The following is a 14688-nucleotide window of genomic DNA, read 5'->3' as shown; positions in this document are numbered from 1 at the left end:
CTCCTTTTTTTGCTGAAAATATGTTTTTATACATCTATTGCCTTAGGAAGAAAGTTTTCTTGGGTCAATGGATTCCTATAACAATGTGGAGTGGATAAAGACAGGAAGAGGGAGCCCAAAAATATCTTGGGAACTTGTATAGTTGAAGAGGGATGTGTATAAGAAGAAAAGGACTACAATTTTTAAAGGAGATATAGACAGAGTTTCAGGATATGTACCCAAGATTGCAACCTAGAAACTTCCTGATAAACTTGCACTAAATCCACAATTCTTTTACTATTTAATTTTAGCATACTTCAGATACCCAAAATCCATCCTTTCTCTGCTTTGAAGGGTGTTTTGTCTAATTTCTCCCCAAATTAATTAGAGAGATTTTAAAATTTAAAGTTACTGAGAGTAATAATTTCCCAGATCTCCTCTGAAGACCAGACTTCACCTCCAAAATGGTGGTGATGTTGCCTAATACTAGTTTAGAATGTTTCCCTAAGTAAAGGAAGGAAAGGTTTAAATTTTTTCACATCTTGAGGCATGCTAAATCTGTATCTTCCACCTCTTATAGAAAGGCTGTATAACAATTGCAGAAGTTTTTAGGCAAATACATCAAGGAAAAGTGAAGCCATAATTTGTTTATAGTCATGCTAGACTGAAAAGTAACATTTTTAGTGGGTGTGGTCAAATATTCTGGTGAAGTACATTGGGAAGAAATATTCATTTTTGACTCTGGTGTTTATAACATTTGGTTCAAAGATACTCGTACCTGAATCATAACCTTGGAATCAAATGTGATTTATGAACACTGAATATTTCACCTTAGAAAATGCAGATATATGGGATCCAGAGTTAAGATTCAGTACTTTAATTCTTTTGCTCTTCTTCTCTCCACATGATACTGCAATCCTTCCCTGACATTACCAGAGCACAAAACCAGGAAATTCCCTCACCCAGAATATCCATATCTGATTGCAAAGTTGCTGTCCTGATACATGGTTTTGAAATTTTTGTTCCAGATGAAAGATCTGATTTACTTCATCTCTTAGTTTCTGTTTGTATGCTTTAGATATGGGGTCATTTAACAGGTCATACATACCCATTTGTCTTTCAGAGAGTACTTTCACTGCCACATTTTTGTGTCTGCATCCTTTATTAGACTTAACACAGGATTTTTAACATGTAAGTCAACTAGTGTTGATGCAACTTTCTGCCTGCCATTTCCCTTACCCTCTCTAAGAGAGCTTTCTCCCTCTTCCCATTAGCTAGTTCTGCTTAAAATAGATCCAGCAGCCTGTGCCAGGCAGATGTTTACAATGTGAGGGATTCTGAGCAAGAACTATGTGAAAGCTCTGATTTTCACTAAATTGTTTGCATTTAATTCATTTTATATCTGATAAATTAATAAAAACTATCTGGCAAGCAACGCTGGAATATTTAAATGAGCATATAAAATAGTCTAGGATAAAAGTTAAGTACTCAAAATGCTTATGAACATGTTTTATAATATCACACATATACAGAAAGTATGGACATTGAGAAAAAGCTTTACTAATTCTCTCCTGCATTCTCTTGATGTTTGCATCTGCAGAGGAAGCTTCCCCTCATTAACAGTTTAACATATATGAGACTTACATACAGTAACCAAGTAGTATATATACACACATTTGGGGTGTTAGGGTAGGTTTGCCAATTTAGAATTTGCTTAAAAATTATTGTGATTTTTTTTTTTTTGGGTTTAGTTTGAGTTTTTGACTGAAGTCACTGAATAAAGGATATTCAGTGAGTAAAATTTCACAATTCTACAACCATTCTTCCTTATTCTGAATGTATCTGTTTCTCAGATGTTATTAAAATTAAAATTTCTTTAATTTTAGAGATTTGTGAAACGGCTTAATTCAAAATGCTAGTAAGCTCAAATACTGGGGAACAGATGTGGTATTAACAGTTGTGATTGTTGCAAGGCTTGCAGTGTGGTCAGTCATCAGGGAAAGGGTTAAATGACATTCAAAATCAAAGTTTTATTTGTTTCTGGTCTGGTTAAATCACCATAAGTGCCTGAATTTAACAGCACCACAAGAGAATGAGATCTGAGTATCAGCTGGTGTCTGCACTTCACCTTCCATATGATGGAAACACATCCCAGAATACATTTTAGACCATACTGCATATGGAAAGCCAGAAGTGACATGGGGTTCCAATTACAGTAAAATGAACCATATGTCTAATTAAATATATATGTTTTCTATTGATCTCCACTTTAATTGCTGAAAACAGATGCACATGTTTCATCTAAACAGCAATTAGCTATGGGTAGCTATAGTCTGTGATTCTCCCCAATACATCTTTTTCTCACCTGCTGCTCATCTTACCCGTTGTGGAAATATTTTTTTTTAAGTGTATGGGTTTCTTTTAACTTGGAATATGCATCAGTTCTCATGCTTGTTCATATGTCACATATAATTAGCTTTCCCTGAAAGAAATAAGGAAATATTTTAGAAAGTAGTGATATGATATTTCTCCAGTTTTATGTGAGACATCTTAAAAGATTTCCTGAGGGTGGTGCTAAGCACATTATGAAAATCACCCCTGCAAGAGCTGCCAAATTAGGAATAGGCAGAAATGCTGCAGATGTCTGAATGGAATTAATTTTCTTGGTTATTTCTTGATGAAAAAGATTTCTATAAAATTATTTCCCTTAAACTGCACAGAAGTAAGAGCAATAAAAGTCTTCAATGTGTTTCCAGTTTTAGCAAAACATACATAAAATTATCATCTAAATAAATTGCCCTTTTACCAAGAAAAGCAAAAACAGAGCAGCAATTCTTCTCATTATGCTAATCTAGAAAAAGTTATTTTGCATTGTTAAACACAAAGTCAATGAAAAAACCTTTTCAGAAAGAAATTACTGAAGTAAGGATGCAATTGAGAAAACTTTTATGAAGTTTAAATGGAGACTGAAATCATCCTGCCCATCTTCAGTCTTAAATGCATTCAGTTCTGCAAAGAGGACTTTGACAACAAAGTAAATTGCATTCTGAGCTGCATAACATTTGTAGCTGCAGAACTCCAGCTTGAAGCAAAGATAGTTTATCAGATTTTTTCTGCTTTTAAACATGCCAGCACATTATGTCACATAAAGTTTTTCCCCAGAATTTTTAAAATAATCCTTGTAGACATTATGCTGTCGAACATGCTCATTCTCTGAAAACATTTGAAAATATATACAGCATAAATAAGTAAATTCTTTTGAAAGGTTTCCATTAAATTTTTAGTGAAGTCTTTTTATGAGAAAAAAAACGGTGCTTGGAAAAATTGTTACAGTGAAAGAATTTTCTTTTAGTGGACCATGACAGAGATCTGTCAGTTCTTAGTGGTGTATTTTTCCAAAGGGATTACTCTGCATTTTTTCTACACCAAATGTTTACAAAAAAATTAGTATCTTCATAGCATATGAGCATTGTCTCATTTTTAGGTGTGCAGCTTTGGTGTGTTTCAGCAAACTGAGAAGATTTTCTTCTCCTCATAGTTAAAGGGAGAAGGGTGAAAGCTTTCAAAGGGCAGGGAAAGGAAAAGGGGGAGGATGAGGAGTGGTACCCATTAGGTGAATGAAATTATTTAATCACTGACATGATATCAATTGCAGATACCCCAAACAGGCAATACTAAAGGTGAAACAAGATTGAAAGCCATTTTAAGTTTATTATGAACATATTGTGCTCAAAAAAAGCAGTTTATGAAAGCCTGTAAATTTACGGGTGGCTTGCACGTTTTTTGAGAAGGTTCCTGACATTTCAGAAGAGATCAGAATGTCTGGGAATGATTCACAAACCAAGCAATGACTTCACTGGGTGAGTAGCCTCTATAAACAGGTGTTGGTTGGTTGTAAGTTTTCCCTGTCTCTCTTTCAAAGTCCACGAGTCGTTTTGCCTACTAGGCAGAGGTGAGCTACACTGGTCTAGCTGGGTTTTGAATGCAATCCTTTATGCAGTCCAGCTGCCACTGTATTTCTAGGTTTTGATTTATTCTGCTTTTTTGGGAATTACCATATTCATAAAATCCCTGTCAGTACTGCTGAAAAAAACCAAAAGCCTCCAAATGATTATGTATTCTACCTCACATGGCAATTCCCTATTGATAATCAGAATTATTTTGGGAATTTTAGAAGAGAGAAAGAAATCTACACACATCATTATCAAAAGTAGTCACATACATTTCATCTGGTGTATTCATACAGAAAGACATTTGTAAAATGTGTAGCAAGTGGTGATTCATTTGCTAAGCTGGATTCTTTAAAATTGCCTTTTTAATGGAATAAACTATTTAATTTGGTAATACATGTTAATTTCACCAGAAGAATCTTTTATTACAGATCTGACAGGTAGAATTTGGGAAAGTTTGTTACATTTACACTTATAGGAAAGACTGGAGTTAAATCCTACACTCCAACTCACATTTTTTCCTGGAAAATTACTTTCCTGCTTTACACAATGTAATTAATTAGGACATGTATTTCAGAACCATTTCATTCTCTTTTGCCTAACTTTCAAACTGAAATTTCCAAAATGAAAATAGATCAGATCACTTTGTTATTGTACTCTGATGAAGACTTCCTCTTCTGAAGCAATCAGCCCCCTTTTGTTCTGTTTATATTCATGGGTCATGTTGAGTTATGCCATCTGCTGACAGAAATATGGATGAGTGAGTCACACAATGCAAAAGCTAGGGCAGGAGATAAGAAATACTCATGTTAAAGAAAGACTAATGATAAAAGAGCCTGCCTCTGTCAGGGTCTGAAACTGTTATTTATGAAAAGGATGCATGAAAACTGTAAGAATATATGTCTCATGTATCTGCAAAATATCTGTCTTCGAGATACTTAAGATGTTTAATACTCCATGATGGATTTTTCTTTCAAAATTCTTCTGTAAAATAAGTCTTTATGATTTAGCTAAATCTGGCAGCAATTTAGGATTCAGTACTGAGTGCATCTTGTCTTACTGAGTACCACACTGTAATCATATGTGTGAAAAATAATGTCTTTAGCTCATTTTACATGTATTATCTTTGAGCATCCCCACCCCATCCTTTCTTATGAAAAACTGCTAATAATTTATTGCTCAATCATTCATGAATTTCCAGAACATATGTAAAACTTTTCACCAAGTAGAATTTATATTCATACTTAGGAAAATCCCCCAGGTCCTTCCAAAGAACAGTAACTATAAAGACTATGAATTCACTACCAATCAAAACTGCCCTTTTTCATTATGCTAAGTGAAAATCCTGCTCACTTCTCTGTTGCTGGTGGTTGCTCAAAATGCAACAACAATAGTGTGAGAAGAATGAGGTAAAAAGCAAGTTCAGTAAAACTGAAGACTTTTTTTTCCCCAGGTCTTTATGAAAATTCTTAATTGTATATGCAGTGGCTGCCTTATCTCTGTCTAGATGTGCAGTCTTGCATAAGTAAAACAGCAGAGTTTTGGTTGATAACATCTGACCTTAAAAGAGTGGTTGGGGTTTTTATTGATTTTTCTGCCAAGACTGCATTTACAGTTGGGATGATTAATTAATGAATTTCTAGTTTCAGAGAGATTATTGCTACTTAAACTGATTAGCTAGCACAGAAGTATTTTATGGCTTTCCAGCAGTTAATCTTTATAGCTAAACTGACGTAGGAATATCTTTTTCACTGTAGCATTTCTAGTTTGTTCAGAAAACAGTACAGAAACAGTAGTTGACTGTTAATTGTATCAACAGAAGAAAAATACAGTGAAAACAAAATTGCAGTGTGAGGATGTCACAGGACAAGTATATCATTAATAAGAGGAAAACATATTAAAGGCACTGTGAGTTAAATGTGGACCTCTTTGTCATATCCCATACAGATACAACTTTGTGCACAGTGTGGTGTAGAGAGGATGGTCTCTTGCTGCCACAAGGTCCTCATTTAGACAGTGACAAAGCACTTAACTGAGCTCAAATATAGTCTCAGAGTTCCAGAAAAATTCCATTGATTGCTGGTAGCAATAGAGAAAAAGAATATTTTCATGAAAAATAAGTACTTTGGCTCCTGAAAAGGAGAAAGGGAAAACGGGAAAGAGAAATTGGCACTGAAATGTCTCCAGGTTTAGTTTGAGTAATCATGACTTGCTGCAGTGCTGTGTTATATATACAAATTAAATATACATTACACAACAATGTTTGTAGGACTCATGCTATATTGGATAACATCTCTGCATTTAAGAAAGAACAAAAAATTCTGAAAGGCTCTGCCCTTGGGAAACCGCCTCACACTGACCTAATTACTTTATTAAGCTTGGATTGAATGGTTGATCCCAAAGTAGATAAAGCTGGAAGCAGGAAAACAGAAAATTCTCTCTCTCTCCCTCAGCCTCTCTCTCCCTCTGGGAAGAAATGTCATTAGGATGATGCTTTGTATCATAAAAACATTCTTGCTGTGTGTCTCTGTTCAGGAAATTGGCCTAGGTAGCAAATGCATTACTCTGTGCTGAGCTGCAATAATTCATGAAAAAAGCAATTGCCATAATCTTCACTTTGGAGAAGGTGCTGCAAAAAGGAAGAAGGTTTGTGTTTTGTGGGGTGTTCTGCTCTTCAAGTACAAAGGAAAACAGAAAAGGGGAGACTTGGAGCAGGAGAAAGAGAAGGTGGGTAGAAGTGTTTGGGCTGTCGAAGAATGTGCAGTGTGAAGGAACCTCAGTGGGAACTTTCAAGAGAAAAAAACAATAAAATTTTGATCTCATCATAAATGACAGAAAACAGTGAACAAATCTGATGGGGGAAAAAAATTCTTTCCTTTAGGGAGAAAAGTTGAAGAAGAAAGTAAGGGAGGAGCATGGTATTTCCACTGTCACTAACTACAGTGCAAGCCAATCCCTGGAGAAAACAAATTCTGTGATCAGTCCAGTATCTCCTGAATGATCTGAAACCCCTCGACAATTTTGGCTTAGCAGAAGAGCAAAGGCTGTCCTCAGCTTTTCTCAGTGTGCCTGCAAAGTACTCAGGGTACTTTGGGTGCAGTATGAGGATGCACAAAGAGGGTGCAGAATGTCTTTCAAGACAACTTCCAAATTTCTTTTTAAATATTTCTGGGACTGCACCAAAACAAAATTGTGCCAGTGAAATAAGTAGTCTTAACTACAAGTTTCTTCACCTGATCTTTGAATTGCTCATGCTTCTCCTTGCAGCCATGAAACCTTGATAAGCTTTCATCAGATGTACAGGAGATCCCCTTAGTGTAAAAAATCTGATTTTCACAGATACATGTAACTAAATGAACTGTTAACCTCTGCTTTTGAACTAAATCAACAGATTGCTATGATTATGGTCCTTACAAGAAGCACTTTTCTGAACTCTGTCTCCCAGGATAAACAAACACAAAGGTTATAGCTCTGCAGTCCTAATTTTACCAACACCACTGTAACTTAGGACTCTTCTGTCCACATATTCTTGTCTCCTCTCTTACCCACATGTTGGAGTGAAAGTCAACATGCAGCTGTCTTTTTCGTGTTTTCTAGTATTTCATATCAAAGTTTTGAATTTTTATGTAATGAGAAACTTTGAAGTTTCCATAATTTTTGTTCAAAAAATTGAAGCTTCATGAGAAAATATAAAAATAAGTTTTCACAAGGGTTATTTTAGAATAAAGATTATTTTCAGAATACTATTCCAAATACTATTTTTGTTTCTGAATTGAGAGAAATATTTTAACTTCACCCCATACCCTACTATGTATCTTACACCTCACACCTCATCACCTCTAATACTGAGAAGTTAAAATGACACTATGTAATGTTTGAAATAGTCTATTCTATCTTTAAAACCATGAAAGACAGCTGTTATTCAGTGCTGATTGAATCATCTTATCTCCTTCTATAGATCAAAGCATATACTGTGACACAGTGTGTAAGTGTGGCATTTGGATATTTTAAATAGATTGTCTTCAGATGTCCTCTATGGAGCTGAGGTTTAGATTCCACCGGGAAGAAAATCACACAATTTTGAGTTTTTGAGTTTCAAATCATTTTAACATTCTTTTCAGATGACAGGACCTTCCAGGGAAATGTGAAACATTTTAATGTAAGGGCCTCCCAGCACAGAAACTAAAATTTTAGTGGTAGCTGGAAAGCCCAGTGAAATAACAGCTTGTACACAGCCCTGCAGGAGGCTCTCAAATGTGGAACAAAAATCAACAGTAAAATAAAAAGATGTTGCATCAGTGGCCAAATTTGCATGTAGAGGGCTTTCAAATATAATCCTCAGGCTGGACAAAGCTGCCTTGACTGAATTTCCCCCATAAGGGTGGTACTTTCTAAAGATCCAGGAAAGTTAAAAATAATTAAGTTCTACATGTGGAGAATAAGCTTCAGTTTTGCTTCCAAGTAAAATTAACATTTGAAACACAGGCTGTATTTAGAAAATTCCATGGGGTTAAAAATGGAAGAAATATCAAAATACCTACAAACCATTGCTGTGCTAGGCAACCTTTTACTGCACTTAATATACCTATTAAGAACACAGATAACTCAAGGTGAAATGGACTTTAAATTACTTTACTTATGTCTGAGATAGAAGGGAAAAGGAATAACACTGTATTTTAATCTTTTTATTCTGAGTTTGCTGAGGGATCTGGTCAAGAATAACCAGTCACCAGACTCCAGCCTGGCTGGGCATATTATTATTGCAAAGGGCTGATGGCTGCAAATGGTCAGGAAGAATGTGAGTAAACAACCATATTAATTCAACTTGTATAACTGTATATTCAGGATCCAGATGCTTGAGAGTGAACTATTAATGGCTAGCTTGGCTTGTATATTCAATTGTATGTTGGATGTTTCACTCTCTGTACTCTGCTATCCGTTTGGACTTGAGGCACAAACAAAAAAGGAATAGTTATTTTAATGTAATAAATGGAGACAATGAATAACAAACACACAGTCTCCTGCTTCCCCACTGTTTTCCAAGAACAGAAGCCCCTGAGAGTAGGACAGTTTTCCCTAATTTTCTAATCAGCCACATTTGTGGTTAGTTGAATTGTTTCCATTTACTACCATTTATTTTTATGACTCTTGTCCCCCCACACAAGAGAGAAATTCTGGAGATGGGAGGGTGGGGAGAGAAAGAGAGGGTGTTACGGGGAGAGAAAGACAGACAAAAAAGGAGGCAATATCATATTGCAGAAATTCTGGCACCCTAATGTCACAGCTTAAGCTCCAAACTAGAGCCATATCCTAAAAGCAGATCTTTTTTTAACTGTGTGAGCAGAGTAAGGAATTTAGCCCAGTTGACAAATAAAAAGCTTTCCACTGTGGCAAGGATTAATACTTCTTTCAAGTATGTACACTGTGTCCAATGTTACTTCTTAAGATAAAGACAGGGTCATTGACACAAGATTTTGTGTTTGAAAAGTCAAAGAACTGCTCTGAAGTCTATTTTTAAAAGATGTTTTTCAAGATTTAGCCACATAAGAACATTTAATTGCATTACTTCAATACAAAAGACATTAGCCAATGCACTCACCAGTACTGTGTGTAGACATGGACATTTGCAACTTCCCATTTACTCTTGTAGAATTGAGTGAGTACTGGGTGATCTTTGCTTAACTGCCTTCTGTATGCTGTAGGTAGCAAACATCATAAATATATAGCTGTGGAACACTGGTTAGATACAGGCTGCAATGGAATAATTTATACTGAAAGTTTCTCCACATTAATATCCTCTAGGACTTTATGCTCATTTTATCTGCAAAGGTGTTTTTGGGAGGAGAGGCTGTCATGATTTTGTGCTTACAGAAGTTCTCATGCCAGAGGTATGCAGTAGTTATTAGAAACACTTCTGTGGGTTTGGGACCCATCCAGGAGAGACCAATAGGTAACTAAAAAGAGAAAATAGATACATTTGCTGAGTCAATTGTGTGCTAAGAATAGTTCTCCCTGCTCTAGGAGTTTATGTCTTGCTTTGGACATATTGCTGGTTAGGCTTGGACAACACACAAATACAAATTTCATGACCCATGTATATTATGATAGTGTCTGAGAAGATACTATCAAAACAAATTTCCAGTTAAGGATAAGCATCCAAATTACCTAGGAATCACTGACAAAACTATAGGTACATAGATAAGTGGATTGTTGATGATTTGACTGCTTGGACACAGCTATACCAAAGTACCCAGAAGAAATTCACACAAACACCACTGCATATACATACAAATATCACACAAGTCTGAACATGAGCTCTTGGAGGCAGCAAACCTATTTGAGGTGGCAAAAAAGAGGGTTGCATAACCTGGTGGAGTTTGGGAGGGCAAGAATAATGACAAATTTATAGTTTGTCTTCAAAGAACATCAGACACAATTGAGACAAATCAAACAGGGCAATCTCATGTTGTAAGAAGAAACAATACTCATCTTTGTATGTAAAGAGTGCAATTCTGCCATGTTAAAAAAATCTGGGAGTATAAATGTAGATCTAAAGAACATTTAATACAGCTTTTACATCTAAGGAGTATTGAACTGAGGCAGATGTTGGTGGGGCATAGGGTTGTGGTGTCTGAGAGACAAATGTTGAACCATGTTCAGCTGATTACTGTTATTACATCATTACTGTTTTCATTCCAGCTGCTACTATGCAGACAATTACACAGAGTTTATTAAACAGTTTTCCAAGTCAATCCAAATGTATTAGGATGAATGCTTTCATTTACATTCTGTTAACTTTAATATGGTTCAAAGCAAAACTTTGCAATCTGAAAAAAAACAACAGTTCTCAAAGAGTGTCAGAAATTAAATTGTGGACATCTTGAGTGAGCAGTGGTACTCAATAATGATTTATCCATCTTTTTGTTGTTTTGTTTTTTTTCAGAGGGTAGTGTGGGCATTGTAAAAACTCTACCCTTGAAATAAAATTAAGACAGATGTTTCATGACATTTTGCTCTTTAAAGATATATTACTGTCAAAATTTTTTGATAGTCCCACAGTCCCTGCATGCATAGCAAAGATTGCAGTGTATCAGAATACTATCAGGATTCCAGCTGGCACTTGAAGAGGTCTTCTGTGTAACCCTGTGCACATCACTTCAACTCACTGACTTCTTTATTCATGATTGAATTTAGACTGAAAGAACTGAGACAGGAATTGCTTAATCATGAGGTCCTGGTTTCTACTGGAACTCCAGGAATTACAGCACTCTATAAAGTCTCTGCACAAAGCACAACTTAGCTAATAAAAAAAGGAACTTTTTATGTAAAGAAAAGCAAATTAGTTTTTAATATATTTAGCTTTTCATAACGTGAACTTGAAGAAATACATTACATTTAGTGCTCATGACAGCTTTTGCTCTGCCATTTTCCAAAGACAGGATAAGGAGGTTGGTGTGTTTTGTAAGCATGGCTTTCTCTTTACAGATCTTAGCCTTGTAATTTCAGACAACTGCTGAGATAGCATGAAGTTTTGAGCTCTCCACACTTGTTGGAAAACTAGAAAACATTTTCATAGGTACTAAGATCATGAGGAAACATTTGTATCATCTAAAATGTATGATAATACAAGTCCCCAATTTTTATTCAATAATTGTTCCAACATTGTATTTCTGTATCTCTATTGTCTGTGTCAAACTGTATTTGATGAGATATTAAGTTTATTGTTTGAAGTATGTAAAATCCTTTAGCAGGCATGCAGTTTTGTCTTGAAGTAAGAAAAGTATGGCTATTTTATCATATTTTAGGGTAATTTAATCCAGAAATGTTATGACAGTCACAGGGGGAGGGGCTCTATTTTGAATTCAGGTTGGTCTTCTGTGTTTCCATTTCTACTTGATGGCACAACAGCTTTCCTAAAAGTACCTAAGTGACAATGGAAATATCTGAACTACATTTTATTCCTAAATATAGGCATAATTCCTTCTAAATAATAATTCCTGGGCTATAGCCCAACTGTCTAACGTACAGTTTTTATCAGGTACTGTTACTCATTATTTATTTTTCTGTATTTCTTTTGTGTGAAATTCTTCAGCACAACTCAGAATTCTGCATTGTAAATGTACTCTTACAGCTGACTAAAATGCAAGCCACTCTTTCTTTTGTAAAAGTTATGAATTTGTGTTTTTTCCACATGAGTTCAAATAACATTGGAGCCTTGTAAGGGACCCATTGACTGCCAGCATTAGGAAACAGCACAGACTTATAGGAGTGGGTCTGCTCAGTAACTGATCCCCTCATCTGGTGACAAGGACCTGATGTTAAATGTTTTGAGACCTTTTATTTCAGGCTGTCTCTAGTTTCTTTCAGAGGATTGAATACCCAGTGATGGCTGGATCACATCAGCTCTGCCCCTGGGGCATACCATTGTTTATCTTCATCAAAAAAGTGTCCAGTTTCAGAAGTCCTACAAACATTGTTCACCAAACTATAGCAATAGGGGGAAATCAGGGGACAGCTTCAATATTCTTAATCTGAGTAAAAAAATACTGTGTAAATATCATAGTTTTCATGAACTGAAAAAAAACCAAACCCAAACCACCCCATCTTCTGAAAATCTTTGCTGGTAAGAGCAAGGTAGAGATATTTGCAATAAATCAACTCTCCATACTAAAGAAGCAAAATAACCTTTTCCAACATCAGAAAAGGCAGACAGCTTTCTGTGTTACTTACTGGGTAGCTTTGAAGAAGAAATAAACAAAGCATTAAACCAGACCACCAGCTTCCCCAAAAGGTCATACCTGCCTGCAACATATCTCAGGGGGGTGAGTTTCACAGCAGATCATAAGCAAACCTGTGCTGTAAACATCAAAGTCCCTTCAGATGTTTAAACCAAAAAATTGTTGTGGATTTTGTGGAATTATGAACACCTAACAAGAAAGTGGACTTCATGCCTGGCAGGTTAACAGCACATCATGTTAGTGATGCTGTTCTATTTGTTCTTTCTCTGGTGTACCCCTAAAATTCCAAAGATTTTAAGCTAAGCCCACTCCACCCTGGTCTGCAGCCTGTTTATCCAGGCTGCTTGAGAATACCCATGCACATCTGCCTGTGATGCTCCTACATGAAGAAGCAGCATCTGGCAGGGCCATGCTTTCAAGAAAAATGTAGGAGTGAAAAGATGGATTGGTGCTGGAGGCTTAGACAGCAGGTAGGAAACCTTCTTCTGCCATAGAGGCTCATGTGGGTCCTGCATCCAAAACATGAAAGACAAGATTCCTTTCATCTTCATGCTAGACATTTCTCATCTTCTTGAAGAACAAGACCTCATCTGCATTATCATAGAATTATGAAAGAATAAAAGCTGTGCAAAATTCATTTTTGAGGACTATTGAATATCACTCCGCCCTAGGAGTTCCTTTGCATCTCTCCAGTTCATCTTAGATAGTTACTGTCTTTTTTCAGAGAAGATTTTAAGCTGTCACTCTGACAACTATTGATTTTAGAAATTTAATGTTTTTTTTTCTACAGAACAAGTGGTGTAATTCATTCATTTGGCTTATTTACATCTCAGCATGCTGCACCTACTGGTATCTGAGCCATCACAAGACACTCCAGGCTCCTTGAAATCTTTGAGGAAATTCTCTTTACAAAGACCACATCAAAAACGAGGAGCAAGACTAGAAAAGACACCTGAGTTTTCAAAGAGTTTAGTGGCACAGAAAATATAAACCCATTAAAGGAAAGGATGTATCACTTGTCAAAACTCCATTATCTGATCTACCTCTTTCTAAGCTAATGTTAAAGATTTCATCTTGACCAGCAGCTAAATAGTTACTTTATAAAAAGTCTAACTTCTGGTTTGGCTCAGAAAACTAGAACTTTGTTTATTTTTTCCATCCAAAGTTCTCATAATAAAAAGTTAATGTCATTTACTTTCTTCAGTCATGCAGAAGAAAATACTCAAAGACACTGAGACAATTGCCACTTTTCTCACTGTTTTGAGGATATGTGCAGCTTGTTAGGCACATGGTGATAGAAGTTATGCAAAAATCTTATCATAAAGCTAGAAGCAGTGGCTTTTCTAATCAGAGTCTAACCAATAGCTGGTTTTCTTGGGATATTTCAATTAAGAGAAAAAAAAATAATGCTAGACTTGAAGCAGTGCTAGTGTCTTTGAAGGAGCTCTGGTTAGAACAGAAACAATACCACTAAATTCCAGCAGAGAAAAGCACAAATGCAAAAGAACTGCTGCACCTCTAATGTGGTTGGAACAGCAAAAGAAGTCCTTGCCTCCTACCAAGTTCTGAGGCTGACACACATGTCAAAAAATGCAGAAAATCCTTCTCTCTTGGATATACAATGAAACAAACACTTAGTCTGAAGCCAGCACCTCCACCCCAAAGCTTCAAGACAGGCCTTTGTAATTTTCTGAAGCTCCTTTCTTTACCTGCTTCTCTATTCTCCAACAGAGAAGCTTCTTTTCTGCAGCCACAGTTTAGCAAAGAATTTTATTTGGGTTTTCATTGGTGGAAGCACAGCCTTAGCTCTCTCTTTCAGATGCCTCAAAAGCAGGCAGAGTTCCTTAGCTGAAAGACAAATCCAGCACAGCCACATACTTTTGTTCCAGTAGTCCTAAATGGGACACACCTAAATCATCTATCCAAACAAAAAGAAAAATAAATAATTTGACAGACTATCAATGCTGGAAAAAAATACCTGATGTGTAAACATATGCAGTCTTTTTAGGAAGTGTTTCACT

The sequence above is a fragment of the Oenanthe melanoleuca genome, chromosome 2 (assembly GCF_029582105.1).
Source record: "Oenanthe melanoleuca isolate GR-GAL-2019-014 chromosome 2, OMel1.0, whole genome shotgun sequence".
NCBI classification, from domain to species: Eukaryota; Metazoa; Chordata; class Aves; order Passeriformes; family Muscicapidae; genus Oenanthe; species Oenanthe melanoleuca.
Note: the sequence above shows the minus strand (reverse complement) of the source record.